General features: G+C 44.0%; 21 non-coding genes across 21 annotated transcripts; all 21 read left to right on the top strand.

Annotated features, from left to right (window-relative positions):
- The first annotated feature begins 343 nt into the window (after positions 1-343).
- On the top strand, positions 344-415 carry TRNAM-CAU (transfer RNA methionine (anticodon CAU)). The gene has a single exon. It is a non-coding gene; the product is annotated as a tRNA-Met (tRNA).
- Positions 416-962: 547 nt separating this feature from the next.
- TRNAG-UCC (transfer RNA glycine (anticodon UCC)) lies at positions 963-1,034 on the top strand. The gene has a single exon. It is a non-coding gene; the product is annotated as a tRNA-Gly (tRNA).
- A 910-nt stretch (positions 1,035-1,944) lies between these two features.
- TRNAM-CAU (transfer RNA methionine (anticodon CAU)) lies at positions 1,945-2,016 on the top strand. The gene has a single exon. It is a non-coding gene; the product is annotated as a tRNA-Met (tRNA).
- Positions 2,017-2,562: 546 nt separating this feature from the next.
- On the top strand, positions 2,563-2,634 carry TRNAG-CCC (transfer RNA glycine (anticodon CCC)). The gene has a single exon. It is a non-coding gene; the product is annotated as a tRNA-Gly (tRNA).
- A 904-nt stretch (positions 2,635-3,538) lies between these two features.
- Positions 3,539-3,610, top strand: TRNAM-CAU (transfer RNA methionine (anticodon CAU)). Its single transcript has one exon. It is a non-coding gene; the product is annotated as a tRNA-Met (tRNA).
- A 547-nt stretch (positions 3,611-4,157) lies between these two features.
- TRNAG-UCC (transfer RNA glycine (anticodon UCC)) lies at positions 4,158-4,229 on the top strand. The gene has a single exon. It is a non-coding gene; the product is annotated as a tRNA-Gly (tRNA).
- A 910-nt stretch (positions 4,230-5,139) lies between these two features.
- TRNAM-CAU (transfer RNA methionine (anticodon CAU)) lies at positions 5,140-5,211 on the top strand. The gene has a single exon. It is a non-coding gene; the product is annotated as a tRNA-Met (tRNA).
- Positions 5,212-5,757: 546 nt separating this feature from the next.
- TRNAG-CCC (transfer RNA glycine (anticodon CCC)) lies at positions 5,758-5,829 on the top strand. The gene has a single exon. It is a non-coding gene; the product is annotated as a tRNA-Gly (tRNA).
- Positions 5,830-6,733: 904 nt separating this feature from the next.
- On the top strand, positions 6,734-6,805 carry TRNAM-CAU (transfer RNA methionine (anticodon CAU)). Its single transcript has one exon. It is a non-coding gene; the product is annotated as a tRNA-Met (tRNA).
- A 547-nt stretch (positions 6,806-7,352) lies between these two features.
- On the top strand, positions 7,353-7,424 carry TRNAG-UCC (transfer RNA glycine (anticodon UCC)). Its single transcript has one exon. It is a non-coding gene; the product is annotated as a tRNA-Gly (tRNA).
- A 910-nt stretch (positions 7,425-8,334) lies between these two features.
- On the top strand, positions 8,335-8,406 carry TRNAM-CAU (transfer RNA methionine (anticodon CAU)). Its single transcript has one exon. It is a non-coding gene; the product is annotated as a tRNA-Met (tRNA).
- Positions 8,407-8,952: 546 nt separating this feature from the next.
- TRNAG-CCC (transfer RNA glycine (anticodon CCC)) lies at positions 8,953-9,024 on the top strand. Its single transcript has one exon. It is a non-coding gene; the product is annotated as a tRNA-Gly (tRNA).
- Positions 9,025-9,928: 904 nt separating this feature from the next.
- Positions 9,929-10,000, top strand: TRNAM-CAU (transfer RNA methionine (anticodon CAU)). Its single transcript has one exon. It is a non-coding gene; the product is annotated as a tRNA-Met (tRNA).
- A 547-nt stretch (positions 10,001-10,547) lies between these two features.
- TRNAG-UCC (transfer RNA glycine (anticodon UCC)) lies at positions 10,548-10,619 on the top strand. Its single transcript has one exon. It is a non-coding gene; the product is annotated as a tRNA-Gly (tRNA).
- A 910-nt stretch (positions 10,620-11,529) lies between these two features.
- Positions 11,530-11,601, top strand: TRNAM-CAU (transfer RNA methionine (anticodon CAU)). The gene has a single exon. It is a non-coding gene; the product is annotated as a tRNA-Met (tRNA).
- Positions 11,602-12,147: 546 nt separating this feature from the next.
- TRNAG-CCC (transfer RNA glycine (anticodon CCC)) lies at positions 12,148-12,219 on the top strand. Its single transcript has one exon. It is a non-coding gene; the product is annotated as a tRNA-Gly (tRNA).
- A 904-nt stretch (positions 12,220-13,123) lies between these two features.
- On the top strand, positions 13,124-13,195 carry TRNAM-CAU (transfer RNA methionine (anticodon CAU)). The gene has a single exon. It is a non-coding gene; the product is annotated as a tRNA-Met (tRNA).
- Positions 13,196-13,742: 547 nt separating this feature from the next.
- TRNAG-UCC (transfer RNA glycine (anticodon UCC)) lies at positions 13,743-13,814 on the top strand. Its single transcript has one exon. It is a non-coding gene; the product is annotated as a tRNA-Gly (tRNA).
- Positions 13,815-14,724: 910 nt separating this feature from the next.
- TRNAM-CAU (transfer RNA methionine (anticodon CAU)) lies at positions 14,725-14,796 on the top strand. Its single transcript has one exon. It is a non-coding gene; the product is annotated as a tRNA-Met (tRNA).
- Positions 14,797-15,342: 546 nt separating this feature from the next.
- On the top strand, positions 15,343-15,414 carry TRNAG-CCC (transfer RNA glycine (anticodon CCC)). The gene has a single exon. It is a non-coding gene; the product is annotated as a tRNA-Gly (tRNA).
- A 904-nt stretch (positions 15,415-16,318) lies between these two features.
- Positions 16,319-16,390, top strand: TRNAM-CAU (transfer RNA methionine (anticodon CAU)). Its single transcript has one exon. It is a non-coding gene; the product is annotated as a tRNA-Met (tRNA).
- The last annotated feature ends 79 nt before the right edge of the window (positions 16,391-16,469 follow it).

The following is a 16,469-nucleotide window of genomic DNA, read 5'->3' on the forward strand; positions in this document are numbered from 1 at the left end:
GTCCCGAACGCTCCCAAACGCTCAAAAGCCTCACACCGGGCAAGCCCTCACCGGGTAGATCTCTGGCTCCCAGGTAAAGCCAAATCCTGAGCATGCTAGTGCTAGGATCACAGAGAGAGAGAGAGAGGGTTCATGACATGCTGTCTTGATAAAGGTCTGAAACGGCTAGTGCCTAAGAGTGTCTGACTTTCAGTTATGACTGATTGTGAGAGGGGAAGATGAAGTTTTTCTGTACCCAGCATGCCTTGCAATATACTTAGGCAAATGAGGTGAGAGCCGTACCAATCCCACGCTACTCTGCTTAATGCTCCCTATCTGCATAAAAAGAACACTTTCACAACAGAGCAGAGTGGCGCAGCGGAAGCGTGCTGGGCCCATAACCCAGAGGTCGATGGATCGAAACCATCCTCTGCTAATTTTGCTTGACTTTCCTTCCAAGGACCAAGCTGTCATTTCCACGCTGCCAGCAAGGAAAAGCACAAGCTTGTGCCAGCTATGTGAGAAAATACTTGTCAAATATCTGTGTCTGCTGAAATACAAGAGAGGGATCATCAAATGATCCACCCTGTACTTTGAAAGTAAAGACACACAATAATAAGCATAAATGACTGGTGGGACCTTCAAACACTTTTATGGGCAGGCTTTGAATTTCATTCTTTCCTTTTTGTTCTGCTCTTATCTATCTCCTGGGCATTTAATTGAATGTTCTGTATTTCTCTTCCCTGTTTTGCTTCCCATGCTGCCTCTATATATTCTTATCTATTATTTGTAATGCAGCTTTCCATTCTTCTCTTCTGCACAGCTTTGTCCTTGGTTTCAATCCCAGTTCCTTACCCTCTGCAAAAAACTTTCTATTGCTTTTCATGTTGGTATCTAAACCAAATGCACCATTGAAGCTGGTGCAAGATAGTCATTGAACTCAGGATCCTAATGTTAAGAACCGAGAGCGCACAGATCAGAGGGCGTTGGTGGTATAGTGGTGAGCATAGCTGCCTTCCAAGCAGTTGACCCGGGTTCGATTCCCGGCCAACGCAGTACAAATACTTATATATTCTGCAAGCAGGATATATTTTAATGCAACATGTCACAAAATGGAAATATAATGAACAGATTAATCAGCCGTTATATAAAAAATAAACAAATATGTAGGCAAGCATCTCAATCGCCCCTTCTGCTATATTCATTGTCCTAATATATGATAAGTTTCATAAAGCAGAGTCACCACTCACATGTGCTGGTAAAAAATATTTACAGTGGGCAGACAATGAAAGGGCTGAGGCCCGACCACACATTATAACTCCAGCATCTCTATGTTAAAAACCATTTCCTAGGCAATATCTAGCCTCTGAAAACAATATGCAAGATCCATCGATAAATCTGGTGAAAGTCGCCAACATTTTGTGCATACTTGTGCCCTCACCTGAATGTAGCGCCACCTTGTAGACGTCGGAGGTAACTGCAGCTCAAAAAATGTTTCATCAGAGGGCAAGTTTAGAGGAATCCAAAAGGCAGATGTCCATGGAAAGAGCCCCCGACTGCAGCAGGAAGGTTGGATGCTTCAAATTTGCATAGTTTCCAGTCCAACGTCCTCTCATGTACCGAACGCTCCCAAACGCTCAAAAGCCTTACACCGGGCAAGCCCTCACCGGGTAGATCTCTGGCTCCCAGGTAAAGCCAAATCCTGAGCATGCTAGCACTAGGATCACAGAGAGAGAGAGACAGAGAGTGTTGGAGAGCTGCTGTCTTGATAAAGGCCTGAAACGGCTAGTGCGTAAGAGGGTCTGGACTATCAGTTATGACTGATTGTGAGAGGGGAAGATGAAGATTTTCTGCACCCAGCATGCCTTGCGATATAATTAGGCAAATGAGGTGAGAGCCCGACCAATGCCACTTCACTCCGCTGAATGCCTCCTCATCTGCATAAAGAGATCACCTTCATGAACGAGCAGAGTGGCGCAGCGGAAGCGTGCTGGGCCCATAACCCAGAGGTCGATGGATCGAAACCATCCTCTGCTAATTTTGCTTGACTTTCCTTCCAAGGACCAAGCTGTCGTTTCCACACTGCCAGAAAGGAAAAGCGCAAGCTTGTGCCAGCTATGTGAGAAAAGACTTCTCAACTATCTGTGTCTGTGTAATACAAGAGTGTTCGTGAAAGGATCAACCCTGTACTTTGAAAGTAAAGACACACAACTATAACCATAAATGACTGGTGGGAGCTTCACACAACTTTCTGGGCATGCTTTGAATTTCATTCTTCCCTTTTTTTTCTGCTCTTATCTATCTCCTGGGCATTTCATGGAATGTTCTCTCTTTCTCTTCCCTGCTTTGCTTCCCATGCTGCCTATATATGCTGATTTCTACTTTTTGTACTGTTGCATTTCATTTCTTCTCTTCTGCACAACTTTGTCCTTGGTTTCAATCCCCAGTTCCTTACCCTCTGCAAAAAACGTTCTACTACTTCTCATGTTGGTATCGAAACCAAATGCACCATTGAAGCTGTTGCAAGATAGTCATTGATTTCGGGAACGTAATATTTAGAACCGAGAGCACACACATCAGAGGGCGTTGGTGGTATAGTGGTGAGCATAGCTGCTTCCCAAGCAGTTGACCCGGGTTCGATTCCCGGCCAACGCAGTGAAAATGCTTATATATTCTGCAAGCAGGACATATTTTAATGCAACATGTCTCAAAATGGAAATTTCATGAACAGATTAATCAGCCATATATAAAAAAATAAACAAATACATAGGCAAACATCTCAATCGCACCTTCTGATACATTCATTGTCCTAATATATGATAAGTTTTATAAAGCAGAGTCACAACTCACATGTGCTGGTAATAAATATGTTACAGTGGGCAAACAATGGAAGGGCTGAGGCCCGACCAGACATTATAACTCCAACATCTCTATGTTAAAAAGCATTTCTAGGCAATATCTAGCCTCTGAAAAAAATATGCAAGATCCACCGATAAATCTGGCAAAAGTCCCTAACATTTTGTGCATACTTGTGCACTTACCAGAATGTAGCGCCACCTTGTAGCTGTCGAAGGTAATTGCTGCTCACAAAATGTTTTATCAGAAGGCAAGTTGAGAGGAATCCTAGAGGCAGATGTCCATGGAAAGAGCCGCTCACTGCAGCAGGAATGTTGGATGCTTCAAATTCGCAGAGTTTCCTGTCCAACGTCCACTCACGTCCCGAACGCTCCCAAACGCTCAAAAGCCTCACACCGGGCAAGCCCTCACCGGGTAGATCTCTGGCTCCCAGGTAAAGCCAAATCCTGAGCATGCTAGTGCTAGGATCACAGAGAGAGAGAGAGAGGGTTCATGACATGCTGTCTTGATAAAGGTCTGAAACGGCTAGTGCCTAAGAGTGTCTGACTTTCAGTTATGACTGATTGTGAGAGGGGAAGATGAAGTTTTTCTGTACCCAGCATGCCTTGCAATATACTTAGGCAAATGAGGTGAGAGCCGTACCAATCCCACGCTACTCTGCTTAATGCTCCCTATCTGCATAAAAAGAACACTTTCACATCAGAGCAGAGTGGCGCAGCGGAAGCGTGCTGGGCCCATAACCCAGAGGTCGATGGATCGAAACCATCCTCTGCTAATTTTGCTTGACTTTCCTTCCAAGGACCAAGCTGTCATTTCCACGCTGCCAGCAAGGAAAAGCACAAGCTTGTGCCAGCTATGTGAGAAAATACTTGTCAAATATCTGTGTCTGCTGAAATACAAGAGAGGGATCATCAAATGATCCACCCTGTACTTTGAAAGTAAAGACACACAATAATAAGCATAAATGACTGGTGGGACCTTCAAACACTTTTATGGGCAGGCTTTGAATTTCATTCTTTCCTTTTTGTTCTGCTCTTATCTATCTCCTGGGCATTTAATTGAATGTTCTGTATTTCTCTTCCCTGTTTTGCTTCCCATGCTGCCTCTATATATTCTTATCTATTATTTGTAATGCAGCTTTCCATTCTTCTCTTCTGCACAGCTTTGTCCTTGGTTTCAATCCCAGTTCCTTACCCTCTGCAAAAAACTTTCTATTGCTTTTCATGTTGGTATCTAAACCAAATGCACCATTGAAGCTGGTGCAAGATAGTCATTGAACTCAGGATCCTAATGTTAAGAACCGAGAGCGCACAGATCAGAGGGCGTTGGTGGTATAGTGGTGAGCATAGCTGCCTTCCAAGTAGTTGACCCGGGTTCGATTCCCGGCCAACGCAGTACAAATACTTATATATTCTGCAAGCAGGATATATTTTAATGCAACATGTCACAAAATGGAAATATAATGAACAGATTAATCAGCCGTTATATAAAAAATAAACAAATATGTAGGCAAGCATCTCAATCGCCCCTTCTGCTATATTCATTGTCCTAATATATGATAAGTTTCATAAAGCAGAGTCACCACTCACATGTGCTGGTAAAAAATATTTACAGTGGGCAGACAATGAAAGGGCTGAGGCCCGACCACACATTATAACTCCAGCATCTCTATGTTAAAAACCATTTCCTAGGCAATATCTAGCCTCTGAAAACAATATGCAAGATCCATCGATAAATCTGGTGAAAGTCGCCAACATTTTGTGCATACTTGTGCCCTCACCTGAATGTAGCGCCACCTTGTAGACGTCGGAGGTAACTGCAGCTCAAAAAATGTTTCATCAGAGGGCAAGTTTAGAGGAATCCAAAAGGCAGATGTCCATGGAAAGAGCCCCCGACTGCAGCAGGAAGGTTGGATGCTTCAAATTTGCATAGTTTCCAGTCCAACGTCCTCTCATGTACCGAACGCTCCCAAACGCTCAAAAGCCTTACACCGGGCAAGCCCTCACCGGGTAGATCTCTGGCTCCCAGGTAAAGCCAAATCCTGAGCATGCTAGCACTAGGATCACAGAGAGAGAGAGACAGAGAGTGTTGGAGAGCTGCTGTCTTGATAAAGGCCTGAAACGGCTAGTGCGTAAGAGGGTCTGGACTATCAGTTATGACTGATTGTGAGAGGGGAAGATGAAGATTTTCTGCACCCAGCATGCCTTGCGATATAATTAGGCAAATGAGGTGAGAGCCCGACCAATGCCACTTCACTCCGCTGAATGCCTCCTCATCTGCATAAAGAGATCACCTTCATGAACGAGCAGAGTGGCGCAGCGGAAGCGTGCTGGGCCCATAACCCAGAGGTCGATGGATCGAAACCATCCTCTGCTAATTTTGCTTGACTTTCCTTCCAAGGACCAAGCTGTCATTTCCACACTGCCAGAAAGGAAAAGCGCAAGCTTGTGCCAGCTATGTGAGAAAAGACTTCTCAACTATCTGTGTCTGTGTAATACAAGAGTGTTCGTGAAAGGATCAACCCTGTACTTTGAAAGTAAAGACACACAACTATAACCATAAATGACTGGTGGGAGCTTCACACAACTTTCTGGGCATGCTTTGAATTTCATTCTTCCCTTTTTTTTCTGCTCTTATCTATCTCCTGGGCATTTCATGGAATGTTCTCTCTTTCTCTTCCCTGCTTTGCTTCCCATGCTGCCTATATATGCTGATTTCTACTTTTTGTACTGTTGCATTTCATTTCTTCTCTTCTGCACAACTTTGTCCTTGGTTTCAATCCCCAGTTCCTTACCCTCTGCAAAAAACGTTCTACTACTTCTCATGTTGGTATCGAAACCAAATGCACCATTGAAGCTGTTGCAAGATAGTCATTGATTTCGGGAACGTAATATTTAGAACCGAGAGCACACACATCAGAGGGCGTTGGTGGTATAGTGGTGAGCATAGCTGCTTCCCAAGCAGTTGACCCGGGTTCGATTCCCGGCCAACGCAGTGAAAATGCTTATATATTCTGCAAGCAGGACATATTTTAATGCAACAGGTCTCAAAATGGAAATTTCATGAACAGATTAATCAGCCATATATAAAAAAATAAACAAATACATAGGCAAACATCTCAATCGCACCTTCTGATACATTCATTGTCCTAATATATGATAAGTTTTATAAAGCAGAGTCACAACTCACATGTGCTGGTAATAAATATGTTACAGTGGGCAAACAATGGAAGGGCTGAGGCCCGACCAGACATTATAACTCCAACATCTCTATGTTAAAAAGCATTTCTAGGCAATATCTAGCCTCTGAAAAAAATATGCAAGATCCACCGATAAATCTGGCAAAAGTCCCTAACATTTTGTGCATACTTGTGCACTTACCAGAATGTAGCGCCACCTTGTAGCTGTCGAAGGTAATTGCTGCTCACAAAATGTTTTATCAGAAGGCAAGTTGAGAGGAATCCTAGAGGCAGATGTCCATGGAAAGAGCCGCTCACTGCAGCAGGAATGTTGGATGCTTCAAATTCGCAGAGTTTCCTGTCCAACGTCCACTCACGTCCCGAACGCTCCCAAACGCTCAAAAGCCTCACACCGGGCAAGCCCTCACCGGGTAGATCTCTGGCTCCCAGGTAAAGCCAAATCCTGAGCATGCTAGTGCTAGGATCACAGAGAGAGAGAGAGAGGGTTCATGACATGCTGTCTTGATAAAGGTCTGAAACGGCTAGTGCCTAAGAGTGTCTGACTTTCAGTTATGACTGATTGTGAGAGGGGAAGATGAAGTTTTTCTGTACCCAGCATGCCTTGCAATATACTTAGGCAAATGAGGTGAGAGCCGTACCAATCCCACGCTACTCTGCTTAATGCTCCCTATCTGCATAAAAAGAACACTTTCACAACAGAGCAGAGTGGCGCAGCGGAAGCGTGCTGGGCCCATAACCCAGAGGTCGATGGATCGAAACCATCCTCTGCTAATTTTGCTTGACTTTCCTTCCAAGGACCAAGCTGTCATTTCCACGCTGCCAGCAAGGAAAAGCACAAGCTTGTGCCAGCTATGTGAGAAAATACTTGTCAAATATCTGTGTCTGCTGAAATACAAGAGAGGGATCATCAAATGATCCACCCTGTACTTTGAAAGTAAAGACACACAATAATAAGCATAAATGACTGGTGGGACCTTCAAACACTTTTATGGGCAGGCTTTGAATTTCATTCTTTCCTTTTTGTTCTGCTCTTATCTATCTCCTGGGCATTTAATTGAATGTTCTGTATTTCTCTTCCCTGTTTTGCTTCCCATGCTGCCTCTATATATTCTTATCTATTATTTGTAATGCAGCTTTCCATTCTTCTCTTCTGCACAGCTTTGTCCTTGGTTTCAATCCCAGTTCCTTACCCTCTGCAAAAAACTTTCTATTGCTTTTCATGTTGGTATCTAAACCAAATGCACCATTGAAGCTGGTGCAAGATAGTCATTGAACTCAGGATCCTAATGTTAAGAACCGAGAGCGCACAGATCAGAGGGCGTTGGTGGTATAGTGGTGAGCATAGCTGCCTTCCAAGCAGTTGACCCGGGTTCGATTCCCGGCCAACGCAGTACAAATACTTATATATTCTGCAAGCAGGATATATTTTAATGCAACATGTCACAAAATGGAAATATAATGAACAGATTAATCAGCCGTTATATAAAAAATAAACAAATATGTAGGCAAGCATCTCAATCGCCCCTTCTGCTATATTCATTGTCCTAATATATGATAAGTTTCATAAAGCAGAGTCACCACTCACATGTGCTGGTAAAAAATATTTACAGTGGGCAGACAATGAAAGGGCTGAGGCCCGACCACACATTATAACTCCAGCATCTCTATGTTAAAAACCATTTCCTAGGCAATATCTAGCCTCTGAAAACAATATGCAAGATCCATCGATAAATCTGGTGAAAGTCGCCAACATTTTGTGCATACTTGTGCCCTCACCTGAATGTAGCGCCACCTTGTAGACGTCGGAGGTAACTGCAGCTCAAAAAATGTTTCATCAGAGGGCAAGTTTAGAGGAATCCAAAAGGCAGATGTCCATGGAAAGAGCCCCCGACTGCAGCAGGAAGGTTGGATGCTTCAAATTTGCATAGTTTCCAGTCCAACGTCCTCTCATGTACCGAACGCTCCCAAACGCTCAAAAGCCTTACACCGGGCAAGCCCTCACCGGGTAGATCTCTGGCTCCCAGGTAAAGCCAAATCCTGAGCATGCTAGCACTAGGATCACAGAGAGAGAGAGACAGAGAGTGTTGGAGAGCTGCTGTCTTGATAAAGGCCTGAAACGGCTAGTGCGTAAGAGGGTCTGGACTATCAGTTATGACTGATTGTGAGAGGGGAAGATGAAGATTTTCTGCACCCAGCATGCCTTGCGATATAATTAGGCAAATGAGGTGAGAGCCCGACCAATGCCACTTCACTCCGCTGAATGCCTCCTCATCTGCATAAAGAGATCACCTTCATGAACGAGCAGAGTGGCGCAGCGGAAGCGTGCTGGGCCCATAACCCAGAGGTCGATGGATCGAAACCATCCTCTGCTAATTTTGCTTGACTTTCCTTCCAAGGACCAAGCTGTCATTTCCACACTGCCAGAAAGGAAAAGCGCAAGCTTGTGCCAGCTATGTGAGAAAAGACTTCTCAACTATCTGTGTCTGTGTAATACAAGAGTGTTCGTGAAAGGATCAACCCTGTACTTTGAAAGTAAAGACACACAACTATAACCATAAATGACTGGTGGGAGCTTCACACAACTTTCTGGGCATGCTTTGAATTTCATTCTTCCCTTTTTTTTCTGCTCTTATCTATCTCCTGGGCATTTCATGGAATGTTCTCTCTTTCTCTTCCCTGCTTTGCTTCCCATGCTGCCTATATATGCTGATTTCTACTTTTTGTACTGTTGCATTTCATTTCTTCTCTTCTGCACAACTTTGTCCTTGGTTTCAATCCCCAGTTCCTTACCCTCTGCAAAAAACGTTCTACTACTTCTCATGTTGGTATCGAAACCAAATGCACCATTGAAGCTGTTGCAAGATAGTCATTGATTTCGGGAACGTAATATTTAGAACCGAGAGCACACACATCAGAGGGCGTTGGTGGTATAGTGGTGAGCATAGCTGCTTCCCAAGCAGTTGACCCGGGTTCGATTCCCGGCCAACGCAGTGAAAATGCTTATATATTCTGCAAGCAGGACATATTTTAATGCAACAGGTCTCAAAATGGAAATTTCATGAACAGATTAATCAGCCATATATAAAAAAATAAACAAATACATAGGCAAACATCTCAATCGCACCTTCTGATACATTCATTGTCCTAATATATGATAAGTTTTATAAAGCAGAGTCACAACTCACATGTGCTGGTAATAAATATGTTACAGTGGGCAAACAATGGAAGGGCTGAGGCCCGACCAGACATTATAACTCCAACATCTCTATGTTAAAAAGCATTTCTAGGCAATATCTAGCCTCTGAAAAAAATATGCAAGATCCACCGATAAATCTGGCAAAAGTCCCTAACATTTTGTGCATACTTGTGCACTTACCAGAATGTAGCGCCACCTTGTAGCTGTCGAAGGTAATTGCTGCTCACAAAATGTTTTATCAGAAGGCAAGTTGAGAGGAATCCTAGAGGCAGATGTCCATGGAAAGAGCCGCTCACTGCAGCAGGAATGTTGGATGCTTCAAATTCGCAGAGTTTCCTGTCCAACGTCCACTCACGTCCCGAACGCTCCCAAACGCTCAAAAGCCTCACACCGGGCAAGCCCTCACCGGGTAGATCTCTGGCTCCCAGGTAAAGCCAAATCCTGAGCATGCTAGTGCTAGGATCACAGAGAGAGAGAGAGAGGGTTCATGACATGCTGTCTTGATAAAGGTCTGAAACGGCTAGTGCCTAAGAGTGTCTGACTTTCAGTTATGACTGATTGTGAGAGGGGAAGATGAAGTTTTTCTGTACCCAGCATGCCTTGCAATATACTTAGGCAAATGAGGTGAGAGCCGTACCAATCCCACGCTACTCTGCTTAATGCTCCCTATCTGCATAAAAAGAACACTTTCACAACAGAGCAGAGTGGCGCAGCGGAAGCGTGCTGGGCCCATAACCCAGAGGTCGATGGATCGAAACCATCCTCTGCTAATTTTGCTTGACTTTCCTTCCAAGGACCAAGCTGTCATTTCCACGCTGCCAGCAAGGAAAAGCACAAGCTTGTGCCAGCTATGTGAGAAAATACTTGTCAAATATCTGTGTCTGCTGAAATACAAGAGAGGGATCATCAAATGATCCACCCTGTACTTTGAAAGTAAAGACACACAATAATAAGCATAAATGACTGGTGGGACCTTCAAACACTTTTATGGGCAGGCTTTGAATTTCATTCTTTCCTTTTTGTTCTGCTCTTATCTATCTCCTGGGCATTTAATTGAATGTTCTGTATTTCTCTTCCCTGTTTTGCTTCCCATGCTGCCTCTATATATTCTTATCTATTATTTGTAATGCAGCTTTCCATTCTTCTCTTCTGCACAGCTTTGTCCTTGGTTTCAATCCCAGTTCCTTACCCTCTGCAAAAAACTTTCTATTGCTTTTCATGTTGGTATCTAAACCAAATGCACCATTGAAGCTGGTGCAAGATAGTCATTGAACTCAGGATCCTAATGTTAAGAACCGAGAGCGCACAGATCAGAGGGCGTTGGTGGTATAGTGGTGAGCATAGCTGCCTTCCAAGCAGTTGACCCGGGTTCGATTCCCGGCCAACGCAGTACAAATACTTATATATTCTGCAAGCAGGATATATTTTAATGCAACATGTCACAAAATGGAAATATAATGAACAGATTAATCAGCCGTTATATAAAAAATAAACAAATATGTAGGCAAGCATCTCAATCGCCCCTTCTGCTATATTCATTGTCCTAATATATGATAAGTTTCATAAAGCAGAGTCACCACTCACATGTGCTGGTAAAAAATATTTACAGTGGGCAGACAATGAAAGGGCTGAGGCCCGACCACACATTATAACTCCAGCATCTCTATGTTAAAAACCATTTCCTAGGCAATATCTAGCCTCTGAAAACAATATGCAAGATCCATCGATAAATCTGGTGAAAGTCGCCAACATTTTGTGCATACTTGTGCCCTCACCTGAATGTAGCGCCACCTTGTAGACGTCGGAGGTAACTGCAGCTCAAAAAATGTTTCATCAGAGGGCAAGTTTAGAGGAATCCAAAAGGCAGATGTCCATGGAAAGAGCCCCCGACTGCAGCAGGAAGGTTGGATGCTTCAAATTTGCATAGTTTCCAGTCCAACGTCCTCTCATGTACCGAACGCTCCCAAACGCTCAAAAGCCTTACACCGGGCAAGCCCTCACCGGGTAGATCTCTGGCTCCCAGGTAAAGCCAAATCCTGAGCATGCTAGCACTAGGATCACAGAGAGAGAGAGACAGAGAGTGTTGGAGAGCTGCTGTCTTGATAAAGGCCTGAAACGGCTAGTGCGTAAGAGGGTCTGGACTATCAGTTATGACTGATTGTGAGAGGGGAAGATGAAGATTTTCTGCACCCAGCATGCCTTGCGATATAATTAGGCAAATGAGGTGAGAGCCCGACCAATGCCACTTCACTCCGCTGAATGCCTCCTCATCTGCATAAAGAGATCACCTTCATGAACGAGCAGAGTGGCGCAGCGGAAGCGTGCTGGGCCCATAACCCAGAGGTCGATGGATCGAAACCATCCTCTGCTAATTTTGCTTGACTTTCCTTCCAAGGACCAAGCTGTCATTTCCACACTGCCAGAAAGGAAAAGCGCAAGCTTGTGCCAGCTATGTGAGAAAAGACTTCTCAACTATCTGTGTCTGTGTAATACAAGAGTGTTCGTGAAAGGATCAACCCTGTACTTTGAAAGTAAAGACACACAACTATAACCATAAATGACTGGTGGGAGCTTCACACAACTTTCTGGGCATGCTTTGAATTTCATTCTTCCCTTTTTTTTCTGCTCTTATCTATCTCCTGGGCATTTCATGGAATGTTCTCTCTTTCTCTTCCCTGCTTTGCTTCCCATGCTGCCTATATATGCTGATTTCTACTTTTTGTACTGTTGCATTTCATTTCTTCTCTTCTGCACAACTTTGTCCTTGGTTTCAATCCCCAGTTCCTTACCCTCTGCAAAAAACGTTCTACTACTTCTCATGTTGGTATCGAAACCAAATGCACCATTGAAGCTGTTGCAAGATAGTCATTGATTTCGGGAACGTAATATTTAGAACCGAGAGCACACACATCAGAGGGCGTTGGTGGTATAGTGGTGAGCATAGCTGCTTCCCAAGCAGTTGACCCGGGTTCGATTCCCGGCCAACGCAGTGAAAATGCTTATATATTCTGCAAGCAGGACATATTTTAATGCAACAGGTCTCAAAATGGAAATTTCATGAACAGATTAATCAGCCATATATAAAAAAATAAACAAATACATAGGCAAACATCTCAATCGCACCTTCTGATACATTCATTGTCCTAATATATGATAAGTTTTATAAAGCAGAGTCACAACTCACATGTGCTGGTAATAAATATGTTACAGTGGGCAAACAATGGAAGGGCTGAGGCCCGACCAGACATTATAACTCCAACATCTCTATGTTAAAAAGCATTTCTAGGCAATATCTAGCCTCTGAAAAAAATATGCAAGATCCACCGATAAATCTGGCAAAAGTCCCTAACATTTTGTGCATACTTGTGCACTTACCAGAATGTAGCGCCACCTTGTAGCTGTCGAAGGTAATTGCTGCTCACAAAATGTTTTATCAGAAGGCAAGTTGAGAGGAATCCTAGAGGCAGATGTCCATGGAAAGAGCCGCTCACTGCAGCAGGAATGTTGGATGCTTCAAATTCGCAGAGTTTCCTGTCCAACGTCCACTCACGTCCCGAACGCTCCCAAACGCTCAAAAGCCTCACACCGGGCAAGCCCTCACCGGGTAGATCTCTGGCTCCCAGGTAAAGCCAAATCCTGAGCATGCTAGTGCTAGGATCACAGAGAGAGAGAGAGAGGGTTCATGACATGCTGTCTTGATAAAGGTCTGAAACGGCTAGTGCCTAAGAGTGTCTGACTTTCAGTTATGACTGATTGTGAGAGGGGAAGATGAAGTTTTTCTGTACCCAGCATGCCTTGCAATATACTTAGGCAAATGAGGTGAGAGCCGTACCAATCCCACGCTACTCTGCTTAATGCTCCCTATCTGCATAAAAAGAACACTTTCACAACAGAGCAGAGTGGCGCAGCGGAAGCGTGCTGGGCCCATAACCCAGAGGTCGATGGATCGAAACCATCCTCTGCTAATTTTGCTTGACTTTCCTTCCAAGGACCAAGCTGTCATTTCCACGCTGCCAGCAAGGAAAAGCACAAGCTTGTGCCAGCTATGTGAGAAAATACTTGTCAAATATCTGTGTCTGCTGAAATACAAGAGAGGGATCATCAAATGATCCACCCTGTACTTTGAAAGTAAAGACACACAATAATAAGCATAAATGACTGGTGGGACCTTCAAACACTTTTATGGGCAGGCTTTGAATTTCATTCTTTCCTTTTTGTTCTGCTCTTATCTATCTCCTGGGCATTTAATTGAATGTTCTGTATTTCTCTTCCCTGTTTTGCTTCCCATGCTGCCTCTATATATTCTTATCTATTATTTGTAATGCAGCTTTCCATTCTTCTCTTCTGCACAGCTTTGTCCTTGGTTTCAATCCCAGTTCCTTACCCTCTGCAAAAAACTTTCTATTGCTTTTCATGTTGGTATCTAAACCAAATGCACCATTGAAGCTGGTGCAAGATAGTCATTGAACTCAGGATCCTAATGTTAAGAACCGAGAGCGCACAGATCAGAGGGCGTTGGTGGTATAGTGGTGAGCATAGCTGCCTTCCAAGCAGTTGACCCGGGTTCGATTCCCGGCCAACGCAGTACAAATACTTATATATTCTGCAAGCAGGATATATTTTAATGCAACATGTCACAAAATGGAAATATAATGAACAGATTAATCAGCCGTTATATAAAAAATAAACAAATATGTAGGCAAGCATCTCAATCGCCCCTTCTGCTATATTCATTGTCCTAATATATGATAAGTTTCATAAAGCAGAGTCACCACTCACATGTGCTGGTAAAAAATATTTACAGTGGGCAGACAATGAAAGGGCTGAGGCCCGACCACACATTATAACTCCAGCATCTCTATGTTAAAAACCATTTCCTAGGCAATATCTAGCCTCTGAAAACAATATGCAAGATCCATCGATAAATCTGGTGAAAGTCGCCAACATTTTGTGCATACTTGTGCCCTCACCTGAATGTAGCGCCACCTTGTAGACGTCGGAGGTAACTGCAGCTCAAAAAATGTTTCATCAGAGGGCAAGTTTAGAGGAATCCAAAAGGCAGATGTCCATGGAAAGAGCCCCCGACTGCAGCAGGAAGGTTGGATGCTTCAAATTTGCATAGTTTCCAGTCCAACGTCCTCTCATGTACCGAACGCTCCCAAACGCTCAAAAGCCTTACACCGGGCAAGCCCTCACCGGGTAGATCTCTGGCTCCCAGGTAAAGCCAAATCCTGAGCATGCTAGCACTAGGATCACAGAGAGAGAGAGACAGAGAGTGTTGGAGAGCTGCTGTCTTGATAAAGGCCTGAAACGGCTAGTGCGTAAGAGGGTCTGGACTATCAGTTATGACTGATTGTGAGAGGGGAAGATGAAGATTTTCTGCACCCAGCATGCCTTGCGATATAATTAGGCAAATGAGGTGAGAGCCCGACCAATGCCACTTCACTCCGCTGAATGCCTCCTCATCTGCATAAAGAGATCACCTTCATGAACGAGCAGAGTGGCGCAGCGGAAGCGTGCTGGGCCCATAACCCAGAGGTCGATGGATCGAAACCATCCTCTGCTAATTTTGCTTGACTTTCCTTCCAAGGACCAAGCTGTCATTTCCACACTGCCAGAAAGGAAAAGCGCAAGCTTGTGCCAGCTATGTGAGAAAAGACTTCTCAACTATCTGTGTCTGTGTAATACAAGAGTGTTCGTGAAAGGATCAACCCTGTACTTTGAAAGTAAAGACACACAACTATAACCATAAATGACTGGTGGGAGCTTCACACAACTTTCTGGGCATGCTTTGAATTTCATTCTTCCCTTTTTTTTCTGCTCTTATCTATCTCCTGGGCATTTCATGGAATGTTCTCTCTTTCTCTTCCCTGCTTTGCTTCCCATGCTGCCTATATATGCTGATTTCTACTTTTTGTACTGTTGCATTTCATTTCTTCTCTTCTGCACAACTTTGTCCTTGGTTTCAATCCCCAGTTCCTTACCCTCTGCAAAAAACGTTCTACTACTTCTCATGTTGGTATCGAAACCAAATGCACCATTGAAGCTGTTGCAAGATAGTCATTGATTTCGGGAACGTAATATTTAGAACCGAGAGCACACACATCAGAGGGCGTTGGTGGTATAGTGGTGAGCATAGCTGCTTCCCAAGCAGTTGACCCGGGTTCGATTCCCGGCCAACGCAGTGAAAATGCTTATATATTCTGCAAGCAGGACATATTTTAATGCAACATGTCTCAAAATGGAAATTTCATGAACAGATTAATCAGCCATATATAAAAAAATAAACAAATACATAGGCAAACATCTCAATCGCACCTTCTGATACATTCATTGTCCTAATATATGATAAGTTTTATAAAGCAGAGTCACAACTCACATGTGCTGGTAATAAATATGTTACAGTGGGCAAACAATGGAAGGGCTGAGGCCCGACCAGACATTATAACTCCAACATCTCTATGTTAAAAAGCATTTCTAGGCAATATCTAGCCTCTGAAAAAAATATGCAAGATCCACCGATAAATCTGGCAAAAGTCCCTAACATTTTGTGCATACTTGTGCACTTACCAGAATGTAGCGCCACCTTGTAGCTGTCGAAGGTAATTGCTGCTCACAAAATGTTTTATCAGAAGGCAAGTTGAGAGGAATCCTAGAGGCAGATGTCCATGGAAAGAGCCGCTCACTGCAGCAGGAATGTTGGATGCTTCAAATTCGCAGAGTTTCCTGTCCAACGTCCACTCACGTCCCGAACGCTCCCAAACGCTCAAAAGCCTCACACCGGGCAAGCCCTCACCGGGTAGATCTCTGGCTCCCAGGTAAAGCCAAATCCTGAGCATGCTAGTGCTAGGATCACAGAGAGAGAGAGAGAGGGTTCATGACATGCTGTCTTGATAAAGGTCTGAAACGGCTAGTGCCTAAGAGTGTCTGACTTTCAGTTATGACTGATTGTGAGAGGGGAAGATGAAGTTTTTCTGTACCCAGCATGCCTTGCAATATACTTAGGCAAATGAGGTGAGAGCCGTACCAATCCCACGCTACTCTGCTTAATGCTCCCTATCTGCATAAAAAGAACACTTTCACAACAGAGCAGAGTGGCGCAGCGGAAGCGTGCTGGGCCCATAACCCAGAGGTCGATGGATCGAAACCATCCTCTGCTAATTTTGCTTGACTTTCCTTCCAAGGACCAAGCTGTCATTTCCACGCTGCCAGCAAGGAAAAGCACAAGCTTGTGCCAGC

Source organism: Lissotriton vulgaris, unplaced genomic scaffold (assembly GCF_964263255.1).
Source record: "Lissotriton vulgaris unplaced genomic scaffold, aLisVul1.2 SCAFFOLD_975, whole genome shotgun sequence".
Lineage (NCBI taxonomy): Eukaryota > Metazoa > Chordata > Amphibia > Caudata > Salamandridae > Lissotriton > Lissotriton vulgaris.